General features: G+C 41.5%; 1 pseudogene; it reads right to left on the reverse strand.

The window, feature by feature from the left end:
- Positions 1–16,401: 16,401 nt before the first annotated feature.
- Positions 16,402–17,481, reverse strand: LOC142430656 (transcriptional repressor protein YY1 pseudogene; annotated as a pseudogene).
- Positions 17,482–20,006: the final 2,525 nt, after the last annotated feature.

Consider the following 20,006-nt stretch of genomic DNA (forward strand, 5'->3'; position numbering starts at 1 on the left):
TTGTAATTTAAAATTAAACGGTATGCATGTGTATTGATTGGTATCCGAGGCATCAGTGAGCATAAATGCACTGACCAGTATGGGCCAATTTGATCAGAAAATCATACAATTTACTATGCGGGGAACAGCACAGTCAAGAGAATGGCACTCATTGTCAGAAAGGTTTTGATAAACCCATCATGAAATACAGTACTCACTGTGATAATATTATATCTGCCTTCAAGGAAATCCAATTAATACAACTATTATCAAGAATTACTTGAACAATGCAAGTGCTGCCAAGTTTAGCATATCAATATAACACTAATAAATAAAAATTATATTTTTATTTGGTCCTTCCTCCCCACTTTCTTTTGCTGAGATTTCAATTCCATTATTATACATCCTACATGCAATAGGTCTGATTTTAAATATTTTTATACATAACATTGTATTCCTATGTCATAAAAATAGAGAAAACCCTTGAGGGAGAAAGCGAGATGGAGAAGCATCCCCAGACCACAACAGGAAACCAACCCTGAAACTGTCCCTCTGCACCTGCTCCTGAGTGTGTGCTGTGATCTGTGGGTACTGAGCACCCCCTGCTTCCCAGCTCCCTCCCAGCAGGGAGTTTGGGTCTGGGATCACACTCACTTCCTCTCATTTTCTCACAGAGTAACAGAGGGTCTTGTCTTTCATTTTCTTCCTGTCCATTTGCAGATGACCTGTGTTCATGTCATTGTCTCTGCAGATATTGAATCAACCCTTCATAGAGTGTGCATAGTTCTTAGTGCTGTAACGGAACTATTTACACAGATTGATGAACAAAACTTACACACCATGGTATTTTTATCCTCCTCTCTTGAGGGGTGATTTCATTTCACAGGAACGTTATGCTAATTCCAGGAAGTATTTTGTCTTTGTTTCTCATCTCAAAATGTGAAACAAGTAAATAAAGGTTTCCGTGAAATATTCGGAGTCCCTGCCTCAGTGAGCACAGCTGCCATCCCCCCAGGCTTCCTGACTCTCTCAGGATGTGGGTTTCACAGCGCCTGTCTCACACAGTCATAGGTGGCAGTGTCCTTGAACTTCAGGCTGCTAATCCGTAGATAAGTTGTGCTGATGGGGGCATCCAAGGAGAAGACAGAGCCCTGTGTGAATCCCTGGACATATGTTGACTACCCAGTGTGGGTGTTGATCCAGTCCATCCACTGAAAGCCTCTTCTGGGTGCTTGTCAAACCTTGTTCATTCCATCACTGGTGAAGGGGCTTCCAGAAGTCCTACAAGACACCTTCACCAATCTCCCAGCTTTTTCACCTCAGCCCCAGACTGCACTAACTGCATTTGGGCATGCACACCTGAACACCTGTGAGGATGTAAATCAGAAGGTGAGGGCCCTGGAGCTGCCGCAGTGTTCTCCTCAGCCCCATGTCTTATCTTACCCAGGGCGACTGTCAATAGGAAAATGAAGCCCCACAGTCACCCCTTCATGAGTGCACTTTGTTGTCAGTGGTTTGGGAGCAACCTATGTGGCAATATCTTTGCTTAATGCTTCCCCAGGGGAATGGCTTCAGCCTTCAACTCTATAGAGCTCTCATATGTGCATATAATTCACATTCATAAATGTATTCCTGGTCTAAATCAGTGATAAATAATAAGAAGCCTCGATAACTCTAGAGCAGCAGTTCTCAACCTTCCTAATGCCACGCCCGTTTAATACACTTCTTCATATTGCGGTGACCTCCCAACCATGAAATTATTTTTCATTGATACTTCATGACTCTAATTTAGCTGCTTTCATGAATCAGATGACCCCTGTGAAAGGGTTGTTCGACCCCAAAGGGGTTCTGACCCCATTGAGACCGTTGCTATAGAGCATCATACATAGTGATAGCTGAGCTGTTCTTCTCAAGGGCATTCTGGAATCCTGATGGCTAATCGTAGGAATATCTCACCAAGTGAGCTCACAGCTGGTCATGACTGGTACAGATGTATCCACTTATAATTTCACTCACTTCATAGGTGAGAGGTGACAAAATCAACTTCTCAGACACTAACACTGAACATTCGAGGGGGTTGTTTTAGGGGAAGTTGATTAGAAAAACAAATCCAGAGAGTTTAAGAGAGAGCTTTATATCAAAGAGCAATTGTACGTTGAGAAAACATCCAAGCCCAGTCAAGATCAAGTCAATAAGTCTGATATTAGCCCACAAGTCCAATACTAGTCCATACATTTCTCTTGACTCACAGTGTATTCAGTGATGATAAGTGCAGGAAGAGCACAGGCCAGTGGCTGGAAAGTCTTGCGGATCCAATGTCAATGGAAGCCGCTCGGTGCTGGTGTGTGTCTCCATGTGGTTCCTCCAGCTTTCTGCATGTGCCTCCCCACAGGGAGGTGAAGCACAGAGAAGGTGTGTCCCGCCTCCCAAGAGAGAGGAAATTCCCAGAATCCTCATGAGAAGGCCACACCCACAAGTAAGCATCTTCAGGCTGTGAGCTGATTGACAGGCTAGACTTCACCCCTACACTTATTTATCGAGTTATCATGAAATTATGTAACTGCTACCAGGGCTATTCCTCTGGTCTGTGAAGTGATTTCTCACTGACTCCTGGGGTTGGGAGAGTCTTATTCATTTTACTGAATCCTCCTTTCTCTCACTTTTAATGTAATGAGCGTGTATTCACAAATAGCCACCTATATCTTCCATGATCTTAGCTTTTCATACTCGTTTAAAAGATTTTATACAAAAGTATCATTTTAGCAGGCATAAATTATGCTTATTTCCACTACTCACATAAAAACCAGTACACAAGAACAAAAAAATCTTATCATAGTGAATGCAGGGGGTGGGGTGCGGAATGGAGACCCAAAACCCGTTTGTAGGCCACTGGATATCCCTTTACAGAAGAGTCTCCAGGAGGAGACAAGCCAGTCAGTGTGTGATGTAGCAATACTGAAACATACAAGTTTCCTCTAGTTGCTAAATGTTTCCTCCTGCTCCACTATCATGATCCCACTTATACCTTACAAATCTGGCTACACCAGAGGATGTACACTGGTACAGATAGGAACTGGAACGCAGGGAATCCAGGACGGATGATCCCTTCAGGACCAGTGGTGTGAGTGGCGACACCGGGAAGGTGGAGAGAGGGTGGATTGGAAAGGGGGAACCGATTACAAGGATCTACATGTGACCTCCTTCCTGGGAGACAGTCAACAGAAAAGTGGGTGAAGGGAGACTTCAGACAGTGCAAGATGTGACACAATAATAATGTATAAATTATCAAGGGTTCATGAGGGAGATAGAGTGGGAAGGGAGGGAAAAAATGAGGAGCTGATTCCAGGGGCTTAAGTGGAGAGCAAATGTTTTGAGAATGATGAGGGCAATAAATATACAAATGTGCTTTACACAATTGATGTATGTATGGATTGTGATCAGAGTTGTATGAACCCCTAGTAAAATGATTAAAAGAAGGCAGGGAATAAAACAATAAAAATGGTCCACAAAACACAATGGAAGAAAAATTGAAAAGCAAGCAATTGAATAATATAAAAGTGTGTACACTTCAAAAACCATACAAAACGTCTTTTAAAATATAAAGGAAATTATCTTTATCACCATAAGTCTGATATTATTCCATAAATAAATTCAGTTAGTTTGCAATATATAAAGATAAATTAACAGGATTAACAAAAGGTGAAAATTTTTATTAAATAATATCAGCACCGTGAAAGAAAAAAAGAGAGGGAGAAAATCCATAATATCAGGATATATAACTACAAAATTGGCAAAATTTGAAGAGTATAGTACACATTTTAATGAAAATACTGCTTTGTCTGAGTGGTCCTAAAACAATCCAAGAGCTAAGAGCTCATGAGACCCACTAACCTTTGGATGGTTTTCATTTAAAGTCCAGGGGACTGGTTTCCAGGTTTCAGCTGGAAGAACCTGGGTACAAAGCAGAAGGGGTGATAAAATGTCAATCAGGTTTGCTTGATGCTGGGCCATGAGACTTGCACTCATCCCCCATAACATCTATTCGCATGGAGATTACCACAGCTCTGTGCCTGTGTGCCCACATTGGGTCCTCTCTGGACCCCTGCAACTCCATTTCCACTGTGGACCCCTGCGCTGTCTCTCTTGGCCTGTCTCATCCTCCTCTGGGTCAGCCATACGCTCCTTTTCTGCAATGTGAATCACAGATGCACAGATGATGGGAGTCCCTACATGCGCACATCAGAGAACTGACATGGATTGACGTATCAAAATTCCACCCAAAATCTAGAGAGAGGTGCGTTCAGAGAGGCAGAGCAGTAATCTGCTTACCTAGATCAGAAAACACTGAAACCATGTATTTAAAAATATATATGTAAATTAACATGTGATAAATTTCTAGGGGCTGAGTACTGATTACGTGACTGAGAAACCATTGGGGCCGGGCACTAGCGGAGCCCCATGTTCTATGGGCTCTAACTGCGAACCCTGCCCAGGTTCTCCAGTGAATATTCAAAACAAGTCCTCGTGTTTCTGGCCCTGGAGAGGAAGACCATTCTCAACTTGAAAGATTTTGCACCAGAGGAAGTTCATTTGTATTAACTTTTCATAGCTGGGGGTGAAATATTTCTCCAATCAACCACACAGCGCACATCTTATCCATGATGCCTATGTTGAGGGGGCGGGGTGAATAGGAATAGTCAACAGGGATAAACAGTGAAAGGTCAAGGTTATGGATACTGCCATGAAGGAAAGGAACACCGACCAGTGAAGATATAAACTACAGCACAGGCATGAAGGTCAGAGTCCCACTACGAAGGTCCCATAACATATTCAGGCTCAATTAGACTATCACACAGAAAATTCCCATTCTCTCACTTCATCACCATCCAGATTCCCAGCATAACAATTTAGAAAGTGAAGAATCTGCTCCTCTGAGGAGAAAAAAAAAAAGACATATAGTGAACATTAACATTTTCTAACTCTTGCCAGATTAGGATAAATCCTCACAAGACTCAGCTCAGAGAACAAGAGTAATAAATGTTTCCATCGTGCAGAAATAATAAATAATAACATGAGATTCTTATTTATCTGAATACATCGATCTCATTATATCATGAAATTTCTGTGTGGTTAGTTTTTAGCCTGTGTAGCATTGTAACATCTCAAATGTAATTTGCTAGACTTTTTGAAGATTTTCATGATTCATTTTATATTGAAAAACTGAACTATTTTTTCAGTCACCCAACCAATCAACATTCTTTAACAAACTGCTGTAGCTTGTCCAACTGAAGTGACAGGACACATGGTTGTGGAAATGGGGTGCTGAATGAAAGAGTCCTTTTTCATATTAGAGGAGACCGTGGGACGAAATGCCCTGCAGAGCACATTGAAATCTGCAAACAAAGAGTGAGAAGACTAAAGAGATGATCGCACTCTAATAGAGTAAAGCAGGTGCAGCAGTGAATAAAGCAAACATAAATATCAATCAATTTATTTCAAAAGCATAATGAAAGTAATGCCTGAAGCCAGATGTCTCAGTAAAATCTGTCAAGCTTTAAAAACAAAGTGAAAAGTATTTGTGATACATAAGTAGCATAATAATGAGCAAATTTGCCATTAATTTGTTGACTCAGTCAATAAACAGTTGACTAAGACTAGAATTCAGAATACTGAGCACCAGAAAAAATGACATGAAGTTACTATTATTTAGGAAGAATCCGGACTGCATCACACTTGATAATGAGATGTTTCTTTGCTCCTGGACCCAACTCTGCAGGCATATCTAGGTCAGTCTCTCTAGATCTAAGTTGTGAATTGCTTATATTTGACTTAAAGTCCATTCTGCATAGTGTGTGAATTAAGTCACTGCCAACATTAATTCATAACTGTCCTTATTAGTTAGTTGCAAAATGTCATAGTGAATTTTACTTTCAAAATTGGAGGAAACATTAACTTTAATATATACCGTGACATTTTTTAATGGATTGACCATTTTGACTCAAGGTCACTCTTTACTACAGACTAGAACTGAACCCATATGGCTCCCTAGACTGTAATCTTTGTGGATGCAGCTTGTCAGTTTTCATTTTCACAGGGACCTGATGGTGGGTGTTAATGGCTCACTTTTCAAATAACATCCATGAGCTTGAACATTGAGCCACAGGGATTGCTATGTCGTAACCTACAAATATAGGAAGAAACTCATTTAAAAAAATTTAATGAACGTGTAAAATATTTTGATTGACAGTAAGCAAGCATTTTCCAATCTCAGTCCTATCACCCTCTTAACCTGGGTAGAGAAGCTTCAACCTCATTTCTGAGTTGTAAGAAAGAACAAAGGATAAACATGCTTTCAGTGACTTTCATAAAAATTACTTCATTATTTTCAACTTTGTCTACTCATACACTTGTCTTACATTTATATTTATGCTTAAGCAAAATAAGTCACGTAATAGATTTCAACAGCTAAATATTGGTGTGTCTATCACACTACTAATTAAGAAACTGTTTCTTAAGAGAAATATGTTCACTTTCTGTAGAAAACATAGATTTGACCAACCAAGATTGAAGATTGAAAAAAAATAAAGTTAGTCCTGGTATGTTCTTAGTAAAACTCCAACATTCATGATAAAATGTACAACAGATACATAATGTTAAATGACACAGAGCTTTAATGTCTCTAGTGCTTGTAATAAAATTCCCAGGAAAAGGGGATAGAGGCATGGGTCTTAAACAGGATTGAAAGTCATCACACGTGTGAATCTTTCTGGATTGAGAAATATCCAATTCAATATAACCAATAGAAGAAATATAATCCAACCATTTTATGTGTATGCTAAGAGAAAAAAAATAAGACCAGGTTATCTTCATAAAACTTTATCAAGAATCTGTCAGGCCTGAGAATGCATCCTACATTTTGTAAAACTAGAGTGGTCACAAAGGATCACAGAACCCATTCAATTAGAACGTCCAATGGCCATACTGAACTTCCTTTGAACGGAACAATAGTTAATACAATTTCTGCCCAACATACTCCCTCTCTCTCCTTACCTCAAGACCATACAAGTAGTCTTCCAAAAGTTAATGAAAAAAATCCATTATCATTTAATTACATTTCTCCATGAACTTTTTGAAACCCCTTTTGGCTCGTGTCATAGACTGACAGTCCTTCTCTCTCCCCTGGCCTCTTCTGGATTTTCTCTCACACAGGTGTTTCCCCTGGAAAATCTGCACAGATTTTCTCCTGACTTGGTTTCTGCATCTTGCAGGATGGAAATTAACACATGCTCTTTAACAGAGTGATTGATATTGTGGCCATGCTCCTTTGGAGATATAAATGATAAAGCATGGATCATAAGTTGCTCAAGTTGAAAAAAAAGAAGGAAAGAAAGAAAATAGAAAAGGACAAATAAGGGTTCAGACCATTGTTGGGTTTGACACACTTCTGCAGGAAGGAGAGGGTCAGACGTGAACCAGATTATGCTTTTATATGTCACTGTCCATACATTACCCACTCAGTAGTCTATACTTCAACACTCAGAGTTTTGGAATTAGAGAATTGCACAGTAGTCTTTGCCATGAGTCTATTATTTCAGAATCAAATCAAATCACAGGTCTTTCCTGAAGGCATCTATTTGTTGGTTTGAAAAGTCAGTGTTCAAACACATGAATTTATGGCCCTCATTCACCTCATCTGACTCGAGTCTGATAGACAATTCTACGGGGTTTCTCAACGGTTCATCAGAACTCTCACTCTGTGATGCCAGAAAAACAGTTTTCATTCTGTTAATGGACTAGTTTTCCTGCAAGTGAACCTATTTACTTGTTATTCAATGCAACTTTTGAATCCATACATAGTAGGGGTGGACACAGAAAAATTAATAGAGAGAGATCCCCCGGGAAAAGTAAGAGATGGAAAAGAATCTCAAAACCACAACAGGAACCCAAAATGGTAGTGAGGGGGGAGTGGCAGGCCTGGTGGGGAATGATCAAGGGTAAGGTTACGTAAAGAAGAGACATAGCTGTAACCCAGGTGGGGACGGAGCATGGTAGTAGGGCAGGAGCAAAGTCAAGGGAGATGGAGGAAAGAGCGAGGAGTCAAAGGGCATTTATGGAGGTCTAGACAAAGACATGTACATGCAAATATATATAGGAGGATAGGGAAAGAGATCTATGTGTCTATATTTATAGGTTTAGTATTAAGGTGGCAGAAGGACCTTGGGCCTCTACTTAAGCACTCCCTCAATACATGAATACTTTCTTTTATTAAATTGGCACTCTACGATGCTCACCCTCCCAACACAACTGCTGAAGCCAAAGCGGCTGAACAAGTAAATGTGGTGAAGAAAGCTGATGGTGCTCGGTTATCAAAAGAGATAGTGTGTGGGGTCTTAAAAGCTTGAAGATAAACAAGCGGCCATCTAGCTCAGAAGCAACAAAGCCCACATGGAAGAACACACCAGCCTGTGTGATCACGTGGTCCTGAAGGGGTCAGTTATCAGGCATCAAAGAACAAAAAATCATATCATTGGCTGCACACCTCCATGATACGATCACCGAAGACAATCGGGTGCACAAGCAAATGTGGCAAAGAAAGCTGATGGTGCCCGGCTATCAAAAGAGATAGTGTCTGGGATCTTAAAGGCTTGAAGGTGAACAAGCGGCCATCTAGCTGAGAAGCAATAAAGTCCACATGGAAGAAGTACACCAGCCTGTGCGATCATGAGGTGCCAAATTGATCAGGGACAAGGTATCATCAAAAAAAAATTCTTACCATAGTGAATGAAGGGGGAATTGCAGAGTGGAGACCCAAAGCCCATTTGTCGACCACTATAGATCCTCTCACAGAGAGATTTAGGAGAAGAGATGGGTCAGTCAGGGTGTGATGTAGTACCGATGAAGGATACAGCTTTCCCCCAGATCCTGGATGCTTCCTACCCCCAACTACCATGATCTGAATTCTACCTTGCAGGACTAGATGGGGCAGAGGTTGTGCACTGGTGCATGTGGGAGCTGGAGGCACGGGGAGTCCGGGGTGGATGATGTCTTCAGGACGAGGGGTATGAGGGGCGATGCTGGGAGAGTAGAGGGTAAGTGGGTTGGAAAGGGGGAACTGATTACAAGGATCCACATGTGACCTCCTCCCTGGGACACGGACGGCAGAAAAGGCAGCGAAGGGAGACTCCGGATAGGGAAAGATATGACCAAATAACAATCTATAATTTATTAATGGCTCATGAGGGAGTGGGGAGCGGGGATGGAGGGGAAAAAGAAAAAGAGGACCTGATGCAAAGGGCTTAAGTGGAGTGCAAATGCTTTGAAATTGATCAGGGCAAAGAATGTACGGATGTGCTTTAAGCAATTGATGTATATATATGTATGGATTGTGATAAGAGTTGTATGAGCCCCTAATAAAATAAAATAAAAACAAACAACCACAACAGGAAACCAACCCTGACAGTCAAAGAGCACTGACATCAGACATTGGTTCCTGTGCTCACTGGATCCTGCGTGCCTCCTTCAACAGCACTGCCCTCTCCCTGCAGGGAGGATTGTGCCTCCTGGACTCACAGGGACTCCCCCGCACTTTCAGTTCATTCTGCTTCTAGAGATGGCCAATCAGCTCCTCATGAAGCATAGGTCTTTGTGCCACCATCAGATTAATTTGTGCAACCAACTGAAAGCCCTCCCCTGGAAACTGACACACATTGGACACACCAGTTGTTACTGAAAGTGAGTACAGAGCCTGAAGGGGAGAATTCCAGAGACCACCAAGGCTTACTCAAGTCTCCCCTAGATTCCATCAGAGTTGTGTTTACATAAAGGGGAGGAAAAGGAAACTAAATAAAAAAAGAATCAAATCAACAAACTCAATTACCCCCTATTGTTATGTTAATTGTAGCTCATAGTGTCCCTGAAAGACAGAGTAGAAATCCTTATGGTTTTCTAGACTATAAGTCTTTAAGAAAATAAGCAGCTTCATCTGCCTTCCTCATAGTAGTTGATGTGATTAAACCACTCATTCTGCTATCAGTATATGAGATGAGAAAAATTAGATTGTACTTACAAACTCTAAAAAATATCCTGATAAGGACACAAGAGATGGATCCGTATGCGAGAGAAGAATGTACAGCAGTAGTCAACATCTTTGACTCTGTGGAGGGTAGCAAGAAATAATAGTAACATGGTAAGAATATATACAATTACTGTGCCTGAAAAATATTTGAGGAAAATGTCAAATGGGGATCTAATGTGCTGAGATAACTAACTCCAAAAACAAACTGAAAATTTATCTTTGAAGAGAACTAAAGAGAGAAGAGTGACCCGGTCTTCAGGAAATATAATGAAAGTCCTAAGCAAGCAAGAGCAGGATATTGTTTGGAAACAAAATGTGAAATTATCGCCTATGAGAATATCACTAATGAGAAAACATTTCTTTCAATCTCATCATAAATAGAAGACATCCTATATATCAATGTTTCTTACTAGAAAATATGAACATGTTTTCATATATAAACATATAACAGCACAAGCAAATCTAAGAATGTCATTCCATTCCAACACACTGAGCATAATGAGACAAGGCGGAGACATTGCTTCTGAATTCTACCACAAGGTTTGTACATAAGACAGAGTTCTAAGGGCTAGCCCAAGCCAAGTGCAAGAAGAACAAAGCACAAACATTTGTCTATGAGAAAGAAGGTGATTCTCTAATGGGTGATTTTGTATTGAGGTAGCCTAGTCAACTTACTGGGCATCGCTGGGTTACACTGACATTTAAGAAAGTTTTTCCTATCTCTTATTTTTTGTTCCTTCTCTCAAGGTAAGATTTGCGTCTTAGCTGAGTGATCTTCCAGTCTCCATGGTCTTCTCTGCACTTTCTCTTTTACAAACATTTCCCCCAATGAAGTGTATGCACTTAATATACCTTGGTCTTTGCGTCATGGGGCTGAGGTGAGCATTTATTTTTTGAGCATATGAACACACTTGCATTAACACATTAACAATTATGTTATACAGGGTTCTCCAGAGAAACAAAACCATAATGCTAATAATTATATATATATATATATATACATAGAGAGATAGATAACATAAGAAATAATTAATCTATAAAGCAGTACAAATGGCTCAGTGCAACTCACTCCCATGAGACAGCTGTGAGACAGTGGCAGTACTTCTAATCCTGAGGGCCACCAGGTCATCCTCTGTAGAGTAATTCAGGCTATCTGGCCACAGGCAGCAAACAGCAAGGTAGGTAGGACACCAACAGTCAGCCAGATGACAGAGTCCAACAGCTCAAGAGAAGTACATTCCAATAGTGTGGCGGAGCAGGTCTTGAAGATACCTCAAATTACAGCGACACAGTCGACGGGTTAGGTGTCCCACAGGTAGTGTAGAATACAAATTAAGGCACAGAACAAGCAAGGCAGCTGCACACTGGTCTAATGATCAAAGAGCAAGAAGCAAGAAAGGTGAGGCTCACCAAGCCATTTATCTCTCTGCCCTTTAATTATTCCCACATGTGTTTATCGGCCAGGTTGGCACAATAAATTAACTACCTCAAGAGTGTAGGACGATAGACCTATGATTATTTGCTGCCATGTGAAGAGATCGGGTACAGTATCTAAAATTGAACATATGCAAGCATGTTTTCCTAAATGAGACATTCAATTTCATAAACTTGATAGTGTATCATTGAAGAGAGTCATTGTGGTGGTTTAACCTGATTAAACTTGTTGACAGGGATGCTCGAAGGGCTTTCCTCAGTTGAATATTATTTTACTCATTGTAATATTGTACTCATTGTATGTGGAAAAACATACTCATATTTTGTAGCCAAAAATGTGAGGATAAAAAGTTACCCACAGATTTTCTTAATTCCAATAAATGTAAGCTTGAGAAAATATTATCCAGAAATCAATCTTCTTCAAAATTTTCAAACTGGGCACTGGTATGCATTGACTCAAAACTTTCTTGAACAGGCCAATGATATTGATACAACTAAAATAGTTTATTTCTAATTTGGAAAGTCTTGTTCTAACATGGAAACTGTACAGATGAAAATGTGTGCTTTACTGAAAATGTGAAATTCGCTACATTTTTAAGGAGAAAACTCCACAAGATTTATACGTTACTTACTTGTTTTATACCTTATAAATAAACATACTGATTTTCCCAGTAAAAATATCAGATAAACCCTAGACACTATCAACCAGGTTTTTTTGCCATTAGCTATGAATACAAAATCACTTACCATCCGTTGTGAATCCATTGCATTAAAATATCCTCAAATGAGTAATATATTAAAAAGATATAATAAACCAATACCTTTATATTTGTTTGTTTAAATCATTTTATTGAGACTCATACAACTTTTAATCACAATCCACACATACATCAATTGTGCAAAGTATATTTGTACATTTGTTGCCCTCATCATTCTCAAAACATATGCTCTCCACTTCAGCCCCTGGCATCAGCTCATTTTCCCCCTCCCTCCCCGCCTACCTCATGAACCCTTGATAATTTAAAAATTATTATTTTGTCATGTCTTATACTTTCCAACGTTTCTGTTCACTCACTTTTCTGTTGTCTATCCCCCAGGGAGGAGGTTATATGTAGACCCCTGGAATTGGTTCCCCCTTTCCATCCCCACTCCCTCCCCTCTCCAAGTATCACCACTTTCACCACTGGTCCTGAAGGGATCATCCGCCCTGGATTCCCTGTGTTTCCAATTCCTATCTCTACCAGTGTACGTCCTCTGATCTAGCCAGATTTGTAAAGTAGAATTGGGATTATGCTAGTGTGTGTTGGGCGCAGGGGGGTGGGGGGGAGGGAGAATTTGGAACTAGAGGAAAGTTATATGTTTCATTGTTGCTACACTGCACCCTGACAGGCTTGTTGCCTCCCCTTGACCCTTCCATAAGGGTATCATAAGTTGCCTACAGATGGGATTTGGGTCCCCACTCCGCACTCCCCCTCATTCACAATGACTGAATGTTTTGTTCTTTGATGCCTGCTACCTCATCCCTTTGACAACTCGTGATCACACAAGCTAGTGTACTTCTTCCAAGTGGGCTTTGTAGCTTCTGAGCTAGATTGCCACTTGTTTATCTTCGAGCCTTTAAGACCCCATATAGTCAATTGGTTTCCGTTGGTCATTATGCTCTGCCACAATGTTATGGTGCCCTCTGAGTATGCATAAATTAAAATCGTGAAGTTTTAAGCAGTTAAAACCTGGAGAGAAAACATATTTAAAACATAAAGGATGATCATGGTTGATCAATGAAGAGTGAAGTTAGCCAAAGAGGTAATTTACTAATGAACAAACCTGGTCTGATAATTGAGATTAACAGAAAAAGTGTCATCAAGTATTACATTTTCTAATGGAGCAAATACAGAGAACACAATGGCAGGCTGTGGGCTGTAAGTGTGCCCTCATTTGATGTTAAATATCATCCCATTGTCTCTTATTTTCCTTGAGGTTCCCCATTCTCTTTAGGTTAAGTTCTTACTTGCTACCCTTTAAATTAATATTTGCCTGTGTGCATCTCTGTGTGTGTGCACGCGTGTGCATGTGCATGTGTGAGCAAAGATGTTCGTGGGGCTCCCAAGAATTAGCTAAGAATGCCTCCCTACAGCAACTTAGAGCAATCTACCTAGGGTCTAATCTACCTTCAGCTGGACTAAACCAAGGATGGCTACATTATGTTGATTTACTAATCATGCTGAAGTAATTACAGGTGATTGTGATTTAACTGCTTTATTTCCCAGCTCACTCTCAGGACCCAGGTGAGGCAGATAATTCAAGGTGCTGAAATTGGGGTGGATCGATCTCAGATCAGGCTGTGCTGTGTGGAAAGACAGTGGATCATCCGTGCTTGGATGTTTTGTGTGTCCTAAAGGTAAGAGACCCTGGAACCTGAGCAGGGGGACCTATATTATGATAAATATTCTCAGCCAGTAGACATGTAAGACAGGCTCAGGGAGGAACAATGTGTTTGCCTCTGTAAGTCCCTGGGGTTGAACTCAAAGGTATTAATTTCCAGGCCAGCATCAGAGAGAGCTTGGTCTGCTGTTGTTATCAGGAGTAACTCTTCGAGGACTTAGGTCTTCAGAAGTGAAGAGCCCAGTGTGCTGTGAGTAGGAGTTCCTGGCACTGGACACACAGGGTGCCCCTGAAACTGATGTCTTTCCAGCTTGGGGGGGAAGATAGAGTTCCTACTTGCAGTGTCTTGTGAGCTTAAGATGTTAGCTCATGAGACTCCAAGACACATGGACCCAAATATTTTAGGGTTGCAAGCTCTCACTATTAAAGGGGGTGTGCAAATTCTTCCTCTTATACACCCTTTTTGACTCAAGCAATTCTGCTGGGAAGATGAGAATCACAGAATGCCAGGTTATTAGCTTGCACTGAGGGAGGACTTGAGTAGAGGCCCAATGCCTTTGATTTTTAAATGTTCCTATTTTGTTTCTGTGCCTACTTAGAGAGTTGACCCTCTTTTCTGTCAAAGGGCTTATTACAGTCCTAATTTTCTCATGTAAAATGGGCTCTGGGACAAATTTCAATTCATCATGGTATATAATCATTTTAATATGTTGTCTGAATCTGTTCCAAATATTTTAAAGAAATTTTAGTGTATATACATTTTCAGTATTGGGTTACAGTTTTCTTGCAGTATCATTATCTAACATTGGTGTCAGAGTATTTACTGGTCTGATAGAAAATATTGGTAACCAAGGACTCAAGTAGAAAGAAAATGTGTTGATAATGATGATGGCAACAACTGTACTAATGTGCTTGATACAGGGGATGTATATATAGATTGTGATAAGAGTTGTACGGACCCCAGTACAATGATTTTTTAAAAGAAAGTATTGAAGTAGTGGTAAGTGTCCTCTCACAACCACTGTTATATCTACACCACAACCACTGTTATATCTACACTCAATAACTTGAACTTAAACTACCAAACACTAAAGTGGTGTTTATTCATACCATCTTAGTACTCTGTATTAAGCTTTAATCTATGGTCTGTTTATGCTAGAAGTTTCTCCTGGAATTTTACTTCAATTCAATTGATTATAGCCCTTGCAAGCAACCTAAAACTCATTCAACTACCATTGATTCCATGAACTGGCTGGACCCTCTGATCTTCCAGCTGACTCCTCATTCTAGAGGACTACATGATTTACACTCCCCTTGCCAGGAAAATAGTCACTAACACCTAATCATTGTGTAATGCCCACAAAACAGAGCCCCAATTTGGGAAAATACTCTGCCATATGACATGCTGTATAGATCTTAGAAAATGTCCTACAGCTCACCTCCAGAAGAATGTTATAAATCAACAAGGGGCAGCAATTTCTCAGTGATTTTTGCATCACCTTGGTTTTGCATCACCTTTATTTTATTAGTTTTTTTAAAATAAAAGAAACCCATTCCTTTTTTTTTTTTTAAGGAAAACTTGACTTGCTTTATTTAGCTTCCAATTTCTGGGAGGCTCAAGAATTAGGATTATTCTGGACAACAAAAGACAACAAGACTGTGCTTACAGAGCTCGTTCTGCCATTCCTGCCTGTAGGACCACCGTTTAATTGTCGCCCTCCCTGTGACATGGTGTACACATCTGATAGTCAAAGTACAGTATACTCTACAACCGAGCACCACATTCTGTAACTCAACAAGCAAAGGGAGCACACGCAATGTCAGCATCTGGCAGTATTTTTTGGAGAGGAAAAAAGGTAACTAAAATGGGTTTAAATTAACACCATTAAATCACATCTAATATTTGATACTACATGATTCAATTATACAAAATGTGTTGACAAAAAAGAATACAACCAAAATTAAGATAGCAAACAAAACCTATATAATGTTTTTTGTACAGGAAAATACTTTTGAAGTTTGCATGTAACTGCCCATTCTTTTACAGAAAATATACTGCAAGCAAAGTTATCAACCTCCAGAAAAATCACACAGCATTACTAAGCATATCCCCCAAAAGTGTACAATATGCACACTTGGAGAATACAAAATTTAAAAAATTGTAAGCAACAGGTGAGATCCATATTTATAAAAATGTGAAAAGAAGTCCCGTTTTTAGCACTGTCATATAACAAATTGTCTTTTGATGCGAAGTTCCTGAACTGTTCGCCTGCTGGGAGCACACTTTACAAAAACACTTTTTTTTTTAAACGAGATTACGGAGCAAGATAGGGTATCTTAACAATGTCACCTTAATAAAGTTTGTGTTTTTAAAATGTTTACTACTTTATCAAAACATGTTTCTTAGGTATGTAGGATTCATTTTTTAAAATCTTTCCTGGAAACAATCTACAAAGGAGAGGCGCGTTGTCTTCCAGTCACTTCTGGAAGAGGCTTCTGGGGCTGAGAAGGAGCTTCCTTCTCACGGTTTCTCACTGGTTGCTTTTGGCCTTAGCGTGTATTAAGGTGTGAGATTTCAGGTTAGTCGACTCAGCAAACTTCTTGTTCACCTAGGGCCTGTCTCCCGCGTGGATCTGCACGTCTGTGCGCAAATTGAAGTCCAGGGAAACCGCTTCCCACAGCCTTCGAACTTATACTGAAAGGGTTTGTCTCCACTACGAAGCAGTTGGTGTCGTTTGGCTTTGAGCTCTTGACAAAAGCCTTGCCGCACTCGGCACAGATGTGGACGCGGGGCCGTGGGTGTGCAGGTGCCTCCTCCTGGCTGAGCTGTCCCTGAGCACCTTTGGGCAGCCTTTGTGAGGGCAAGCTATTGTTCTCAGAGCATCATCTTCTTGAATTTTTCTTGGCTTCATTCTGGCAAATTCTGCCAACTGTTTGGGGTCCGAGAGTTTGATGCCGGGGATCCCTCCAGGCAGGAGCATCTTTCCCGTCATGTACTCTGATTAGTCAGGAGGGGAGTTCTCCCCAATGATCTGCTCCCCAGCCAGTCTCATGGTCAAGACCTTTTTTTCATCTGACAACCATAGGGTGACAGAGAACTGGTCCTCCAGCGTCTTGATTGATCTGCACCTGCTCATGCTCCCACTTCTTGTTGCCCACGTCCCCCATGCCGGTGCCGCCGCCCCACGAGAGCTGTCGCTACCGCTGCTCTTGCGGCCGATGTAGTCATCGTCATCCTCTTCGCCAATGCTGGCTGGCGCTGGAACTGGGATCGGGATCTGGCCCTCGAAGCCTTCCTCGACGCCGACCACCAACTCATGTGTCTGCACCAGGATCGCCTCCTGGTGGTGGTGCACCTGGCTCGGGTCCACGGTGACCAGCAGCTGTAGCGCGATCATGGACTGCTGCTGCTGGTGGTGATGGTGGTAGCCGGTGTGCCCATGGCCGCTCCCGCCACCGCGATCGCCCCAGTCCTCGTCCTCCTCGCCCACCACCGTGGTCTCGATGGTCTCCACCGGGATGGTCTCCACCTCAATCTCACACAGCTCCACGATCTCGGTCGGCATCTCCGGGCGGTCCACGGCGCTGTAGAGGGTGTTGCCCGAGGCCATGGCTCCGGGCTCCGGGCTGTACGAGGAGGTGTCCCGCAGCGGGGAAGGAAGGCAAAGGGAAGAAGGCAGTGAGTGGGCAGGGCCCATTCCTTCTTTTAAACTAGAACTTAAATTCCAGTGAATGTCTCCTGAGCTTTTGGGCATTTGAGGGCATGGAAATAACTTTTGTAAACATAACTATTTAGCATTTTGTGCACGCCTTGGGTGTTGATCAGTAATTTCTGAGGCTCTTGCTGTTGATAGTTCTGATGGAGTCCATTCTATCTTACAGGGACCTTGTGCACAAGGGAATGAAACTCAGCCCACCCCGGCAGCATCCTCACAGTTTAGGATGAACCCATTGCTTCAGTCACTGTGTCAATCCATGTAGTCCAGGGATTCCTATTTGTCACTGCCACTTTACTTTACCAAACAAAACATCCTTCTCCACAGACTGGTGACTTCGGACAACATGTCCAAAGTATTTAATGTGAGCTCTCTCTTCCTACCCTCTAACTAGCATCCTGGCCTTACTTCTGCCAAAACAGATTTGTTTGCCTATTTGAAGGCCCATGCACTGCAATTCAACCACATTGATTCTTCTTATTTCTCCCTTATTCAATGTCCCACTTCTATATGCATATGTGGTAATCGGCAATGCCATGGTTTGGGTCAGATAAAGCTAGTCCTCAAAGTAACATCATTGCTTTGCAACACTCTAAAGAGGCCTTGTTAGGCAGATTTATCCAGTATAATGCATCTATTGATCTATTGAACTTATTATCACCTTTTAGTTGTTTTGTAATTTTCCATAAGCTGACAGTCTTTCCAGAAGAAGTTAATACTTAGTCAAGCTTAGATTAAGAATATTGATCAAGGAGGGAGCTGGAAGCCCACCTTCCTCTGAAACCAATCTGTCTCAGAGCCCTGAGCTGGAAGGCTGTCCTTAAGACCTAGAGGAATGATGACGTGGCGATTCCAGAAATGCATGGTGACTGGGCATAAGAGTCTAAAACAAATTGTGCATCTGTCTATTAGCATGACTTGCAGATCAGTTTTAGAGGGGCCCTAACCCTCACGCTTTATCCTATAACTGCAACCTCACACCCCTCTGCCTTCAGAAACACCCTGGGGGTTACAAAAGGGCTGTGCCAGTGATGTCCAACTAGCCACTCAGACTAATGCTGCCCTCCTTTATCGAAGCACAGCCTCTCGCCACCACACTCATTTTGTTTTCCTCCCTCCAAGTTCCTGGTTAAGCATGATTCTCAAGCTCTAGGCCAGACACTAGCTAATCCAGTCTCCATAGAAGACCAAGAATATGGATGGGATATCCTAGAACCCAAGGCAATAAGCCCTCTCCTTGTTTGTGTCGTTTGCCCTCTGTCAACATTACTTAGAGAGCTTGAAACCTATGCTCTAGCCCAAGATGACAGAATGGATGATAAGTCATCTCTTTCCTTAATCCATCTCATGTGCTTTTTTAAAAAGATTATTTTATTGGGGACTTGTAACAATCCACAATTCAATTGTATCAAGAATATTTGTACATATAATTCCATCATTCATTTCTAAACATTTACTTTCCATTGAGAACTTGGTCTCAGCTCCTTTTATCCCCTCTCTTCCTCGCCCCCCACTCTTGTCACCCCTTGATAAATATTAAATTATTGTTATTTTTGTATCTTGCACTGACTGCTATCTCTCTTCCCCCGTGGTTTCTGTGTTTATCCCCGGGGTGTGTGTGTGTGTGGTTATGTGTCTATCATTGTGATTGGCTCCCCCTTCCTCCCCTCCCCTCCCTGCCTTTTGCCTCCCCTACTGGTATCAATACTCCCATTCCGGTTCCTGGATTCGGTATGTTATGAACTCTTATCTCTTTTCTGTACCTGTGCACATGCTCCAGTCTAGCCTACAGGGAAAGGCAGAATTGGAGTCATGATAGTGGGGTGTGAGGAAGCCTCAAGGAACCTAATAATTGTGTTTCATCAGTGCTATCCTGCCCCCAGGTTGACTCATCCTTTCAGTGTGACCCTTCTGTAAGGGGATGTCCCATTGTTTACAGATAGAGGTGGCGTCTCTACTACAACGCCCCTCATTCTCAGCAATGTGTTGGGGGGTTTTGCTTGCTTCTTTGTGGTCTTCTGAAGCCTATTACCCTATCTCTTTGACACCTCATGATCACACAGGATGATGAGCTTCTTCCATGTGGGTCCGTTGCTTCTCTACTAGCTAGCCTCTTTTAAACTTCAAGCCTTTAAAACATCAGGTAGTATATATTTTGATAGCCAGGCACTATTCTCCTTCACTACATTTGCTTACGTACCAATTTTGTCTTCAGTGATCATGCTGGTATGGTGAGCATCAAAGAAGGTCAGGTTGTTAGAACAAAGTGTTCTTGCATTGAGGGAGGGCTTGAGCAGAGTCCCAAAGTCCATCTACTATCTTAGTGTATTGCCTTATAAATATATGCATGTAGGTCAAGATCTCTGTTTTCAGAATTAATGTATTTACATATGCACAGACCTATGCTTATACCACTATCC

The sequence above is a fragment of the Tenrec ecaudatus genome, chromosome 17 (genome assembly GCF_050624435.1).
Source record: "Tenrec ecaudatus isolate mTenEca1 chromosome 17, mTenEca1.hap1, whole genome shotgun sequence".
In the NCBI taxonomy this organism is placed as follows: domain Eukaryota; kingdom Metazoa; phylum Chordata; class Mammalia; order Afrosoricida; family Tenrecidae; genus Tenrec; species Tenrec ecaudatus.